Source organism: Amblyraja radiata, chromosome 9 (genome assembly GCF_010909765.2).
Source record: "Amblyraja radiata isolate CabotCenter1 chromosome 9, sAmbRad1.1.pri, whole genome shotgun sequence".
Classification (NCBI taxonomy): Eukaryota; Metazoa; Chordata; class Chondrichthyes; order Rajiformes; family Rajidae; genus Amblyraja; species Amblyraja radiata.
Genome location: NC_045964.1, coordinates 69,631,080 through 69,647,750, shown reverse-complemented (window position 1 = coordinate 69,647,750; position 16,671 = coordinate 69,631,080).

Sequence of the window (16,671 nt, the reverse complement as noted above, 5' to 3'; positions counted from 1 at the left end):
ATTTTCTGGTCACCTCATATTATTGATTATTAATTTATTATAATATTGATTATTGCATATTTATTTGTTGTGTTATGGCATCAATGAGCTTATAAATGCAGAGCAAGTAACAATTTTATTCCTGGTACATATGTCACTTTATCATTCTTGACTCTTGAAATGAAATTGCTGTATCGGCACCTAGTGGTAACTTGGGGCATCACGAACCCTCGCTATTGGCTGGCGTGGTCACGTGATCGCGGGAGTGTTTTCACGGGTTTTTGTATAGCATTCATTCAAGCTCCACCTGTTAGAAGCAGCTTCGCATTTTTGGCTGTTCTAAACGTGGTTGAGTAAATCGCTTTACTATTGTTAAAAATACAGAATGTTACATTACTCCATCGACTCGACTCGCCAAAATGCTTTGATAAGCACTTAAGCCACTCCCACAAGGCTAAACCAACTATTCAATCTCACAATTAGACAGCTAGAATTATTTTAAAAAGAATTAAACATTAAACATTTGACTAAAACTGTTAAAATTATTAACAATTATAAATCTATGTAACTAAAGCATTTATGAGACTGCACCTGGAGTATTGTGTACAGTTTTGGTCTCCAAATCTGAGGAAGGACATTATTGCCATAGAGGGAGTGCAGAGAAGGTTCACCAGATAGACTCGGATTGTACTCGCTAGAATTTAGAAGATTGAGGGGGGATCTTATAGAAACTTACAAAATTCTAAAGGGGTTTGACAGGCTAGATGCAGGAGGATTGTTCCCCATGTTGGGGAAGTCCAGGACAAGGGGTCACAGCTTAAGGATAGAGGGGAAATCCTTTAGAACCGAGATGAGAAAAACATTTTTCATGCAAAGAGTGGTGAATCACTGGAACTCTCTGCCACAGAAGGTAGTTGAGGCCAGTTCATTGGCTATATTTAAGAGGGAGTTAGATATGGCCCTTGTGGCTAGAGGGATCAGGGGGTATGGAGAGAAGGCAGGTACAGGATACTGAGTTGGATGATCAGCCATGATCATATTGAATGGCTGTGCAGACTCGAAGGGCCGAATGGCCTACTCCTGCACCTATTTTCTATGTTTCTATGTTTCTAAAACTTAAGGGGTCACAGCTTAAGAATAAGGGGTAGGCCATTTAGGACTGAGATGAAGCAACATTTCTTCACTCAGAGCGTCTGTGGAATTCTCTGCCACAGAAGGCAGTGGATGCCAATTCACTGGATGTTTTCAAGAGAGAGATTTAGCTCTTAGGGCTAAAGGAATCAAGGGATTTGGGGAAAAAGCAGGAACAGGGTACTAATTTTAGATGTTCAAGAAGGAACTGCAGATGCTGGAAGATCGAAGGTACACAAAAATGCTGGAGAAACTCGAAGAAGGGTTTCGGCCCGAAACGTCGCCTATTTCCTTCGCTCCATAGATGCTGCTGCACCCGCTGAGTTTCTCCAGCATTTTTGTGTACCTACTGATTTTAGATGATCAGCCATGATCATATTGAATGGCGGTGCTGGCTCAAAGGGCCGAATGGCCTACTCCTGCACCTATTTTTCTATGTTTCTGTTTTTATGTTAAAACACAGAATCAATTAATTTCTGACGGATATTATTCCATGTGTCTGATAGTTTCATCTCCAATAACAGAGAGGTTGAAGAATATTAATTGTTAATTATCACCTTGTATAAAGAGAACAAAATATTGCTAAATGATGAATCACATGAGTCAGTCTCCCACGCTAATGGGGAGCTCCACATTGCATGTCATGAGGGAGGCCTGTGATGAGAAGCCATGTCGGTGAAGCTAATTTTCGTGGAGAGAGTCAAGTTAAACACCGATTTTAAAATGGAACACGGAGAAGACCAGAAGCGCTTAGCTGGTCAGGCAGCATTGATGGGAGGCAGGATCGAGGATCCTTCATCAGGACGTCACAGTGGCACAGCTGGGAGAGCTGCTGCCTCCCAGCGCCAGAGATCCAGCTTCGATCTTGACCTCGGGAGCTGTCAATGTGGAGTTTGCATGTTGACCCTGTAATTGCTTTGGTTTCCGCCAGGAGCTCTGGTTTCCTTCCACATCGCAAAGACTTGCAGGATTGTAGGTTAATTGGCCTCTGTAAATTGCCCCTAGTGTGCAGACAGTGGATGAACAATTGGGATAACAATTGTTGACTACACCAGTCTGACCTGGTGATTAACGATTGGGTAGAACTCAGTGGGTCGAAGGGCCTGTTTCCATTCTGCATCACTAAACTAAACTAAACTACACTACACTACACTAAACTAAACTGAACTAAACAAAACTAAACTAATCTAAACTAAACCAAACTACACTAAACTAAACTAATGGTATAGGGTACACAAAAATGCTGGAGAAACTCAGCGGGTGCAGCAGCATCTATGGAGCGACGGAAATAGGCGACGTTTCGGGCTGAAACCCTTCTTCAGACTGATGGGGGGTGGGGGGGAGAAGAAAGTCAGCATGGATTTACAAAGTCATGGATGGACAAAGTCAGCATGGATTTACAAAAGGTAAATCATGTCTGACGAATCTTATAGAATTTTTCGAGGATGTAACTAGTAGCGTGGATAGGGGAGAACCAGTGGATGTGGTGTATCTGGACTTCCAGAAGGCTTTCGACAAGGTCCCACATAAGAGATTAGTTTACAAACTTAAAGCACACGGCATTGGGGGTTCAGTATTGATGTGGATAGAGAACTGGCTGGCAAACAGGAAGCAAAGTGTAGGAGTAAACGGGTCCTTTTCACAATGGCAGGCAGTGACTAGTGGGGTACCGCAAGGCTCAGTGCTGGGACCCCAGCTATTTACAATATATATTAATGATCTGGATGAGGGAATTGAAGGCAATATCTTCAAGTTTGCGGATGACACTAAGCTGGGGGGCAGTGTTAGCTGTGAGGAGGATGCTAGGAGACTGCAAGGTGACTTGGATAGGCTGGGTGAGTGGGCAAATGTTTGGCAGATGCAGCATAATGTGGATAAATGTGAGGTTATCCATTTTGGTGGCAAAAACAGGAAAGCAGACTATTATCTAAATGGTGGCCGACTAGGAAAAGGGGAGATGCAGCGAGACCTGGGTGTCATGGTACACCAGTCATTGAAAGTGGGCATGCAGGTGCAGCAGGCAGTGAAGAAAGCGAATGGTATGTTAGCTTTCATAGCAAAAGGATTTGAGTATAGGAGCAGGGAGGTTCTACTGCAGTTGTACAGGGTCTTGGTGAGACCACACCTGGAGTATTGCGTACAGTTTTGGTCTCCAAATCTGAGGAAGGACATTATTGCCATAGAGGGAGTGCAGAGAAGGTTCACCAGACTGATTCCTGGGATGTCAGGACTGTCTTATGAAGAAAGACTGGATAGACTTGGTTTATACTCTCTAGAATTTAGGAGATTGAGAGGGGATCTTATAGAAACTTACAAAATTCTTAAGGGGTTGGACAGGCTAGATGCAGGAAGATTGCTCCCGATGTTGGGGAAGTCCAGGACAAGGGGTCACAGCTTAAGGATAAGGGGGAAATCCTTTAAAACCGAGATGAGAAGAACTTTTTTCACACAGAGAGTGATGAATCTCTGGAACTCCCTGCCACAGAGGGTAGTCGAGGCCAGTTCATTGGCTATATTTAAGAGGGAGTTAGATGTGGCCCTTGTGGCTAAGGGGATCAGAGGGTATGGAGAGAAGGCAGGTACGGGATACTGAGTTGGATGATCAGCCATGATCATATTGAATGGCGGTGCAGGCTCGAAGGGCCGAATGGCCTACTCCTGCACCTAATTTCTATGTTTCTATGTTTCTATGAAAGGAAAAAGGGAGGAGGAGGAGCCCGAGGGCGGGGGGATGGGAGGAGACAGCTCGAGGGTTAAGGAAGGGGAGGAGACAGCAAGGACTAGCAAAACTGGGAGAATTCAACATTCATGCCATCCGGACGCAAGCAACCCAGGCGGAATATGTGGTGCTGTTCCTCCAATTTCCGGTGTTGCTCACTCTGGCAATGGAGGAGACCCAGGACAGAGAGGTCAGATTGGGAATGGGAGCGGGAGTTGAAGTGCTGAGCCAGCGGGAGTTCAGGTAGGTTATTGCGGACTGAGCGGAGGTGTTCGGTGAAACGATCGCCCAAAACTCCGCTTAGTCTCCCCGATGTAAATCAGATGACATCTAGAACAGCGGATGCAGTATGAATGAATGAATGAAAACTTTATTGTCATTCAGATATACACCTAGACACAGTGCACCTTGAACGAAATTTCGTTGCATTTGACTCTCCAAATCAGGTAAATAGTAAAAGTAAAAGTGCTAGGTGCATCCATAAAAATGCCTCATGTGCATGGTTCTGTAAAATAAATATATATAAAAAGTTTTTTTTAAAAGTGTCGATATTTTAAAAGTTCTAGCCTCGGTTTTGTTGATTGTTCAGTAATCTTATGGCCTGGGGGATGAAGCTGTTGCAGAACCTGGTTGTCCCGCTCTTCATGCTGCGGTACCTCCTCCCAGAGTTAAGCAGTATAAACAGTCCGAATTGTGGGTGTGTGGGGGCTCTGGTAATGCCCTTAGCTCTAATCAGACAGCGCTTGTACCCCATGTCCATGATTGAAGGAAGGGAAGTCCCAATGATTTTTTCCGCTGTCCTCACCACTCTCTGAAGGCACTTCCAGTCCGCAGCTGTACAGCTGCCGCACCACGTAGAGATGCAGCTGGTCATGACCGACTCAATTGTGCTTCTGTAGAAGGTGGCGAGGATGGGAGGGTGGAGGTGTAAACTTCTCAACCTGCGGAGGAAGTACAACCGCTGCTGTGCCCGTTTTGCCAGAGATGTAATGTTTGTGGACCAGTTTAAGGTGTCCGTTATATGCACCCCCAGGAACTTGATCTTTTTCACCTGCTCCACTGCTGAGTTGTTGATGCAAAGTGGAGTGTGACTGGGCTGAATTTTCCTTCTGAAATCGACGACAATCTCCTTGGTTTTGTTCACATTTAGGAGAAGGTTGTTCCTGCTGCACCAGCTCACGAGCTGTTCCACCTCCTCTCTATATGCCTGGTCGTCGTTATTGCGGATGAGGCCCACTACTGTTGTGTCATCCGCGTATTTGATGATATGGTTAGTAGTGGACCTGGCGACACAGTCATGTGTCATCAATGTGAAGAGCAGCGGACTCAGGACACAGCCCTGAGGGGATCCGGTGCTCAGTGTGATGACCGAGGAGGTGTTCTTCCCCACCCGCACAGACTGGGGTCTTTCAGAAAGGAAATCCAGGATCCAGTTGCATAGTATGGTATTGAAACCTAGGGGTGCCAGTTTGCTCACCAGATGCTGGGGGATTATCGTGTTAAATGCTGAGCTGAAATCAACAAACAGCATCCGCACGTGGGTGTTCCTCTCCTCCAGGTGTTGTAGGCTCAGGTGGACTACAGAGGAAATAGCATCCTCTGTGGAGCGGTTCGGGCGATAAGCAAACTGGAACGGGTCAAAACTGGAGGGGAGTTTAGAGACCATGTGCTGCTTAATAAGCCTCTCAAAGCACTTCATAATTATTGGTGTGAGTGCTACGGGGCGGTAATCATTCAGGCAGGTTATTGTAGACTTTTTGGGAACTGGTATGATGGTGGCTGTCTTGAAACATGATGGAACAATGGCCTGGTTCAGGGAGATGTTAAAAATGTCTGTCAGAACCAGAGCCAGCTGGTCGGCACATCCCCTAAGCAGACGCCCCGGTATGTTATCCGGTCCGGCTGCCTTTCGCGGGTCAATACCCTCCAGGATTTTGCAGACTTCAGCAGTTTCAAAGGACAGTGTCTGTTCTCCTGGTTGAGGCTCTAATTTCCTCATTGTAGTGGTGTTCAGTGCCTCAAACCTGCCGAAATGATTATTTAGTTCATTTAGAAAGTCTGTGTCATCCTTACAAGACATCTGAGGGGCCTTGTAGTTTGTTATGGCCCGGATGCCTTCCCACATGTTCCTGGTGTTGGTATCATCCTGGAAGAAACCCTGGATTTTCTGTCCGTGGGCGCGCTTTGCTTTCTTAATTTCGCGGTTGAGGTTGGCTCTCGCTGTTCTCAGAGCTCCCAAATCACCAGATTTAAAAGCCGCATTTCGTGCTTTCAGCATGGCACGCACCTCTGCAGTAATCCAAGGTTTGTGGTTGGCCCGGGTTGTGATGTTCCTGATGACAGTGACGTCCTCCATGCACTTCTGTATGTAGCCCGACACAGACATGGCATACTCATCCACATTGATGTTTTCGTTATGAGTGGCTGCTGTCCTGAACATGTCCCAGTCCGTGCACTCAAAGCAGTCCTGGAGTGCTTCTGTAGCTCCCTCAGACCAGACTCTAACCTGCTTCACAGTGGGTTTCTCTCTGATCAGAAGGGGCTTATAGGCTGGGATGAGCATTACAGAGAGGTGGTCAGAGGAGCCGAGGTGAGGCCGGGGTACTGCTCTGAAAGCCTGCTTGATGTTGCTGTAGACCCGGACCAGCGTATTCTCTCCACGTGTAGCAAAGTCCACATATTGATGGAAATGAGGGAGGACAGTCTTCATGTTGGCCTGGTTAAAGTCCCCAGCAACAATGACAACGCCCTCTGGATGATTTCTTTGCAGCTCACTGATGGACCGGTAGAGAATACGCAGAGCCTCCTTAGTGTTGGCTGCGGGGGGGATGTATACAGCAGTAATGCTAACCACAGTAAACTCCCGTGGCAGATAGAATGACCTGCATTTCACAGTCAAAACCTCTATGTCCGGAGAGCAGTGGCTGGAAACAGCGGTAGCATTATTACACCAGCTGTTGTTTGTGTAGATGCACACACCCCCACCCCGGGATTTACCAGTCAAAACAGTGTCCCTGTCGAGCCGGCATGTTGTTAGCCCCCCTAAGCTAACAGCCGCATCAGGTACAGATGAGTTTAGCCATGTCTCTGTCAGGACTATAGCGCAGCAGTCTCTCACCTCCCTTTTTATTGTGAGATCCAGATGTAGATAGTCCATTTTATTTTCCAGAGAGCGGACATTCGACAGGAGAATGGATGGGAGCGGTGTCCTCCACGGGTTAGCCTTTAGCCTCGCCGTTAGCCCCCCTCGACAGCCCCGCTTCTGTCTTCTGTAGCGCCGCCTCCGTGTTCTTCTGTAGCGGCCAGTGCCTGCGAAAGTCTCCGCAATTCTCCGCAATTTCCCGCAATTCTCCGCAATTCTGCAGGCCGCTGGGTTCTCCCGACACAGCAGTCCGAGACAGTGCAGGCGTTCCTCGAGTTCAACGTCCACGCAGTCTCTACTGCTTAACCGTTGTAATCTCAGTAATGCCCCATGATCGTACATTAACTTGCAGCCTGCCTGCTGCAAGTTATGAAGCCGAACCTTAGAAAACTTACCGCTATCCCTAACGAGAGTCAAAGCAGCCGCAGCCAACCAGGGCGCCGCCATCTTTTTACTTTAGATGAGGTTGGAGGAGATACAGGTGAACCTTTGTCGCACCTGGAACGACTGCTTGGGTCCTTGAATGGAGTCGAGGGGGGAGGTGAAGGGACAGGTGTTGCATTTCTTGCGGTTGCAACGGAAAGTGCCCGGGGAGGGGGTGGTACGGGTATAGGTATTAATTTGAAGTGATTATATAAATAGGCTGTAATCAGTAAAGGGACAATCTGTATTAAAACTTCCATTGAGCATTAAAAACTGAGTATTGTCAGTTACAATCAAGTCAAGTCGAATTTATTATGAAGATAGGCACAAAATGCTGGAATAAGTCAGCGGGACAGGCAGCATCTCTGGATAGAAGGAATGGGTCATATGTACAGGTACGGTGAAGTACAGGTACACTGAAAATCTTGCTGCCAAATAGCATCACAGGCAGCCAAACTCAGACAACACACAGAAACATAGATTATATATAAATTCTGCAAGGCAGTAAAAATAAAAAGTGCAAGGCCTGAGTGAAGACCTTTATTTGGCATCTCATTGCCAATGGCAGGGTGACTGGTTCCTGTTTTTACTGTGTAATCGATGACGGTACACAAAAGCTCCATTTTTTTTGGTCAGTATTGGAAGAAATCTCTGACGATGCATGACGGATGGTGGGGGGAAAATGATGGTCAAAGCTTACCAATTTATCAATGAGTATGATTTTGATCTCATCTGGAAATGATTGCTTTTGCAATCTAATTTTGGGTAAAATAGGTTTTAATAAAACAAAAGCACAATAAAGTGAATAATGTTTAGCGCAAGATAGAGTCCAGTAAACTCTGATTAAAGGTAGAGCGAGGGTCTCAAATGAAGTCCGAGGGTCTCCAATGAGAATACATGGAGCACATGGTACGCAGTTCAAACGCATCTTCAAATGAAAAGAAAAATAACTCACTGGAAAACACTTACAAAACCAAAGCCTTCACACTCTGGTGTTGAGTGGCTAAACGGATATGTAATTGTTGTAACTAATAAAAAATCCTTTCGCCCTGCAGTGCAAAAGCAGGAAAGATGCTCACAATAATTCCCGTAAAAATGTGAAAGCGCTGATTTACGAAAACAAATCACTGGCATGGTTTGTTTTGGCTGAGAAAGCTCTGTTGGCAATAATAACACAAGGGCTTGACATTTTTGGATGACATAACTCTGAAAATTATTTTAACCCATATAATTGGGCATAACTCATTGATGTTAAATGGTCTAATGGCTTTGCTAAAATAACGAATTGACTATTGTACGACATCTTTGATTACTCACATGGGCAACAATGGGGAAAAAAGGGATTAAACAAAATATTTAATTATTTTCTTGATTAAATTAAATGCTGTAACTTAGGCAGCAAGATTGAATTTGATGTATCAATCATAAAAAAGCCATGATGCGCAAGAACATTGTGCAGTATTTTTAGATGTACTTTGTCAGATTATGGCAGCACAATGGCACAGTTAGTGGAGCTGCTGCTTCACAGTTCCAGCAATCTTGGTTCAATCCTGACCTCTGGTGCTGTCTATGTGGAATATGCGTGTTCTTGTGTGATCATGTAGGTTTTCTCTGAGTACTTTATTTTCTTCTTATATTTCAAAGATGTGCAGATTTGTAAGTTAATTGGTGAATTGTTCCAAATCTTTAGGTGAAGGATAGAATCTGAGGGTGATTGATGGGAACTCGAGGGAGAATAACATGTCGGTTCTGTCTTTTGAGTGCTTATGGATCAACATGGACTCTGGACTGGCAGCCCTGTGTCAGTGTTGTTTGACACTGCACTTAGACTCTGTACTGTAGTAAATAACAACTTCAATGAATGAGAGTCTGAGACCAGACAGGAGTTATAATTCAGAGATTAGAGGATTCAAATACTGTGAGACTGATGACTAAGTAAATGATGCTATAAATGTAGACCACTACATGTAGTGTAGACATCCTATTGTCCTATAGCCTGAACATGGAATAGTGCAGTGCCCATCATTTGAGCTACAGTATAATCCAATTTCCACTTTATTCCATGTTGTGACTTACTCTTGTGAACTAAGCGACTCAGTGGCTGAATGTATAAACAAAAAACTGCAGATGCTGGATTATACCAAAGATAGACACACAGTGCTGGAGTGACTCAATGGCTCGGGCGGCATCTCTGGAGAAAAAGGATAGGTGACGTTTCGAGTCGGGATCCTTCTTCAGACGGGTGACGTTTCGAGCCGAGACCCTTCTTCAGACAGAACTTCTTCAGACTTCTTCAGACCCTTCTTCTTCATCTGAAGAAGGGTCCCGACCCAAGATGTCACCTATCCTTTTTCTCCAGAGAAGCTGCCTGACCCGCTGAGTTACTCCAGCACTTTGGGTCTGACTCAGGTTGAAGTTGATTGATCTAAATGTCTTTATTTATCAAGAGACACACACATTCTCCTGGGACCCTCCTGGTAAAATCTCTAAACTGAAAGCACATCCAGTTTTTATACACAAAAACAACAATCAATTATGTTTCCCTTTCCCGTGACTTTCAGCCTGAAGAAAAGGATATCGACCTGAAATGTCACCCATTCCTTCTCTCCAGAGATGCTGCCTGTCTCGCTGAGTTACTCCAGCATTTTGTGTCTACTTTCGATTTAAACCAGCATCTGCAGTTCCTTCCTACACAATAAATTAACAGCTACAGTTTCAATGGCTATATCGCTTTAGCTCTACATAGTTTTACCATTTTTAGTGTAGACAGGTAACTTTGCAGAATTATGTATTTGGACTGGGAGTACATTGTAGCTGCCAAGACACCTCTACATATTCAAACACCTTTGTTGGGACAAAGTAATTCATATGGATGGTATAAAAGCATCTGAGAACAGAACTCAGAATATGCCTTTTTTGTTATAGTGTTGAGGGATGACTTGCTGGATACACAAACAGCAGAATATTAAATTACTATATATATATATTGTGCATTCATGGCAGGGTGTCATGGCAGAATTCCATATATTGGCAGGATGGGTCTTTAAAGGCATATTGATATATAAGATTGGCCAATAACTTCCCTGATGGCATTTCATGTGTAGTGCTCCACATGTATAGAGACCTCATAAGGTCATAAGGTCATGTCATAAGATTATAAGAAGTATGCAGATGATCTTGTGGTCTTTAGTCTATCTAGCGCTGGTCTCCAGCAGCCCCTTACTATATGTTCTGTGTATGGTGTGGAACATTATATTAAATATAATGCTAGAAAGAGTGCTGTTATGATCTGTAGAACCAAAGTGGATAAATGTCTAAAATGTCCTGATTTTAAATTGTCTGACAATAATCTTAGTGTCGCGGATAGAACAGAAAATAAAACTACTAGAACTGGACAATGCAACTGACCCAACCATAAATAAACATAATAAGATAACTTTATTGAAATATAAAGTCAATAGAATACTATCGGCTAGAGTAATAAGATTATTCCAAATTACAAAACAAGCACACTTCGAATTTGGGGATAAGCCACATAAATTACTTGCGAGGCAACTGAAGCAACGAGAAAAGGAAAAAACTATTACTAAAATTAAATCGGATAAGGGTGAGTTTTTAACACTGCCTAAGGATATTAATAAGAGGTTTGCCCAATTTTATCATAATTTATATACATCTAAAATAAATACAGATGTAAGTAAAATTACAAATTTTCTAGATAATTGCAAGCTTCCAAAATCGGATAGTTTAGAACAAGAGCAATTACGAGCACGGATTACTAATGAAGAAATAAAACAAATAATAAACTCACTGAAAAATGGGAAGACCCCAGGACCAGACGGTTTTAGTAATGAATTTTATAAAAGATTTCAGGAGTCAATTGTACCAAGATTATTCAATTTATACACGCAGGCTTATACTGAAAATAAACTACCAGAAACCCTAGCAGAATCAACAATAACACTTATACCAAAAAAAGATAAAGATTTAGATGAACCGGGTTCTTATAGAGCTATTTCACTTCTAAATACGGATTAGAACATTTTAGCAAAGATTCTAGCTAGAAGGCTAAATAATTATATTAATAATTTAATAAATACGGATCAAACGGGATTTATACCCAAAAGACAATAATTTAATAATTTGAGAAGGCTTTTCAAAATAATGTACTCTCATAATTAGGACAACGAAGATATTTCAGTTGTCACGCTGGATGCAGAGAAAGCATTTGATCAAGTAGAATGGCAGTATTTATACAAGGTACTCCAAAAATTTAATATGGGAGAGAATTTTATTAGATGGGTTAAACTACTTTACGATAGACCTACGGCAAGAATACTAACTAACAATACGCTATCTCCAAAATTTTACTTATCAAGGGGTAATAGACAAGGGTGTGCCTTATCACCATTGCTATTTGCCCTTATGATAGAACCGTTGGCCGAAAGTATTAGAAATCACCCGAATATTCACGGATATAACACTAAGGACTCAAAGAATAAAATTTCACTATATGCTGATGATATTCTTTTATATATTACTAATACACAAACGAGTATACCCACCTTATTAACACTAATTGAGGAATTCGGCTCTTTTTCAGGATATAGAATAAATTGGAACAAAAGCGAAATTATGTCTTTAAAACCACAGGATTCGAGACACTTACTAAAATTCCCCTTCAAAATTGCAACAGAAAAATTCAAGTATCTGGGTATTCAAATTACGAGAAGACACAAATCATTATTTAGTGCCAATTTTATACCACTATTAAATAAACTGAATGATATGATTAAATTTTGGAAAACGCTTCCGCTCTCATTGATAGGTAGAATTAACGCTATAAAAATGACTTTCCTACCACAATTAATATATTCGTTTCAAGCGATCCCAATATATATTCCAAAATATTTTTTCAAAAAACTAGATTCCACTATCACTAATTTTATATGGGACTACAGAACACATAGAATTCAACAAAAGCATTTGTGCAAATCTAAAGAAGATGGGGGTTTATCATTACCTAACTTTATGTACTACTGGGCAGTGCATATTAAGAACATAATGTACTGGCTGGATAGTTCCACTCAGCAGTTGGAGTGGATAAGAATGGAGAAAGAGGAGTGCTATCCGCACGATATAGGAACGATCCTGCTCTCACCGATAAAATTGAATAGTATAATATATAAGAAGAACCCAATTATTCACAATATAATAAGAATTTGGAAACAAATAAAAGTATCCTTGAAATTAAATAATTTATCAGTACTAACCCCACTATTGAACAACCCCGCATTCAAACCATCTCTCATTGATAACACATATCAACAATGGGATAGACTGGGGATTAGGAAAGTAGGGGATATGTATGAATTGGGCAAACTGTTATCATTTCAACAATTAAAATTAAAATTTAAATTGAAGGATAATCAATATTTTAAATATATACAGGTATGTGACTTTATGAAGAAATATACACACAGATTTCAAACTATATTTTTAGACCCTTTAGAAGAAGCAATGAATATTAAGGCTGATTCACAAAAATTAATATCATACTTTTATAATAATATAATAAATAGAGAATCACCCTCAACAGAAGCACTAAGGGAAGATTGGGAAAATGAGCTAATGATAAAGATCTCGAAGGATAGATGGGAAAAGTATTTGATGAATACACATAACTGTTCTATTAATACGACATAATTTAATTCAATTCAAATTATTACATAGACTATATTATTCAAAAACAAGGTTGAATAAATTTTATCCAAACGTCTCTCCCAAATGCGATAAATGTTTGTTTCAAAACGCTAGTATAACACATTCATTTGTAGGATGTACAAAGTTGAATACATTTTGGAGTGATATATTTGATATATTTACAAAGCTTTTCAAGTCAAGAATAGAACCCAAATTGGAATGGATTATATTTGGAATAATAGGAGAAGATACCAGTTTAAATAAAGACCAAAATGTTTTTTTTAATTATGGGTTAATAATTGGAAAGAAATTGATACTTAAATTTTGGAAAAATATAACCATACCAACTGTTAAAATGTGGATTAGGAATATGATGGACATAGCACGCCTTGAAGAAATGAGACTCCGACTAATAGATAAATATGACCAATTCTTAAAGAGTTGGTCTCCTTTCATCGACTTTTTGGAATCATGTGATGCAGCGGTACCATCAAGGATTGCTGATTTCAGTTTATGATGTGGATAGATCTACATCTCCGAATACAGATTTGAAAATTTCTCTTTTAAGAGGCCTTCTCTTCTATTTCTATTTTTCCACTTTTTTAAAAAAAAAAATTTTTATATACACACTTCACATTTTTCTACCCTCTACCATCTATTTTTCCACTTTTTCCCCTTTCTATTGTTTTCTTTTTCTTGTCTTTCTTACTTCCTTCTCATAACATAAAACTAGAGGTTGTACATAGAATGGATTACGGTATGACATAGTTGGCACCTAAAATTAGGTTCCACTGTACTTTGTTTGTACTGTATTAACTTCTAATAAAATTAAAAATAAATAAATTAATTAATTAAAAAAAAATAATCTTAGTGTCTGTAATAAGGTAAAATATCTAGGGCATATCATTACAGAACAAATGACAGATGATGAGGATATTTATAGGCGACGACGCATGCTGTATGTACAGGCGACTGTTCTCTTGCGTAAATTTGGTGCGTGTGCAGATGTGGTGAAGATGTCGCTATTTAGAGCATACTGCACACCACTCTACACTGCGCACCTGTGGTCGAACTATGGAAAGATAAGTTTGCACAGACTTGAGAACACTGCTAAGGAAACCTAGATGGTGGAGTGCCAGTAATAAAACCAGCAGGATGCTACACAGCTTCTTCCCACAAGCAATAAGATTGGTTAACGGACTGTGTCCCCTCCCCATATATCATACACCAACACATCTAACCTCGCCCATACTTTGACAGCTAGGCACCTGTCAAAGCAAAGCCACTGTTCGGTCTGAACGTCTGTTTTTATTTCAATTTTTAGGCCCATTTTAGATATGGTAATTTTAATTTCTAAAGCTATATGTATTTATTCTGTTTTTATTAACCGCACTGATGGGAACTGATTGAGAAACATTTTTTTCGTTTCATCTGTGTATGTAAGTTAAAATGACATTAAAGTAAATACTGAATACTGAATACTGAATAATATGTTTGTGGCTGCAGGAGTCAGTACTTTAGAAGCTATCCTAAGAAATCACATGTCTAAATTCATTTGCAGGATAAATGACTCTAAAAATGTGCTAATTGTGGCCTTGTCAAACATAAGGGTTAGCACTACACGCTACAAATCCCAGTTGTGGAGACACTGGTATCGTTGTCTCGTTGTAGGACATTGATCATTCTTTTAATCTGGATTTTTAACATGTATTGTGTTTTTTATTTTTATTTTTTAAATGCAATTTATGATGTTTTTATAAGAGATATACTAAGATTTTACATGTACTTTATGATATTTTTTTAATATGCAATGCATTTTTAAAAATGTAATGTTGCCCCTTGTCTGGACCTCGAGTCCATAATAAAGTTATTATTATATTATTATTATTATTATTATTATTATTATTATTATTATTATAAGGTTGTAAATGATAGGAGTGAAATTAGGCCATTCGGCCCATCAAGTCTACTTCGCCATTCAATCATGGCTGAATCTATCTTTCCCTCTCAACCCCAATTTCCTGCCTTTTCACCATAACCCCTGCCACCCTTAATAATCATGAATCTGTCAATCTCCACTTTACAAATATCCATTGACTTGGCCTCCACAGCTGTCTGTGGCAATGAATTCCACATTCACCACCCTATGACTAAATAAATTCCTTCTTATCTCCATTGATCTCCACATTGAGGTTTCAATCATTGCCATTTAACATGAACATTCATCCATTGTCCTCAATGCTGCTGATCAGAATATCACACACCTGATGTTTGGTTTTGATAGCCTTAAAGTATCCTTGCCATTAACTATGTGAACAGGTTGTTTTGTATTCTGAAGGCTAATTCCCATTTTAATAAATATATCCCATCCTCATAATTCTATGACTCCATAAGATTCCCCAACATTCACAATAGATTACACCGGGGATAATTTTATGAATGGAATTGTGCCAACCATGGATTTTGTCCTGACATGTTCATGCACTATTCATGATAGCATATCTGACAATTTTCTTGCATCGCGTGTGCACAAAATGCCATAATTGTTTACTTAAGGTATACCTCTGCCCAGATCAACATGAATTGGATCAGACGCCTGCACAACATGACCTTTGTGGAAGACCTTCTGTAGTGTTAAGAGTGTGCTACAACTAACGGTGAGTATTATTTTCCAGCGTTCGTCTGCTGGCAAAGTTAGATTTAGTTTAATTCAGTTTTAGAGTTAGGTTTAGTTTAGTTTTAGATTTTGTTTTAGAGATACGGAGCAGAAACAGGCCCTTCAGCCCACCAGGTCTGCGCCAACCAGCGATCCCTGCACACCAACACTATCCTACACACAGTAGCAACAACTTTTACATTTACCAAGCCAATCTACCTACATACCTGTACGTCTTCGGAGTGCACTTATTTGCACTTATTTAATGGAAGTCTCAATCAGGAAGCCATTAGCAGCATTCCATTACTCTTTGTATCCTCCTCAATGTAGAAATCTAAAATCTGGTTCCCTCAACTAAATCATTGATACGGTCTTGAATAGTTGAGATCCGGGTGAGATGAGTGCAATAATCTGGGATTCATAAGATCATAAGATCACAATGATAGGATTAGAATTAGGCTATTCAGCCCATCAAGTTTACTCTGCCGTTCAATCATGGCTGATCTATCTCTCTCTCCTAACCCCATCCTCCTGCCGTCGCCCCATAACCTCTGACACCTGTACTAATCAAGAAAAGATTGTCTTGCAATTGACACCAAAGCAATGTTCAATGGTATAAAGGTTCATTGGTGCTTTATTGTCACATGCAAATACAGAGTGAAATTATTTTTTTACAAACAGTCCAGTAGAATATTGCCATACCTAAGCACATCCTGATTGGCAAGTGTACAGAAATAATCCACTGAGCCTGCATGCAAGAGGCGACATGTATTGGCACCATTTTCAGAGTCCAGTCTGTACTTTGGTTCTTATGAGTGTTGCCCAGTCTAGACAAGCCGCAGGCTGCAGGCCTCCAGCTGTGGATCAACCTGCGATCCAACATCCCTCCCTTCATCCATCCTTCTTTGTGCCTCGGGG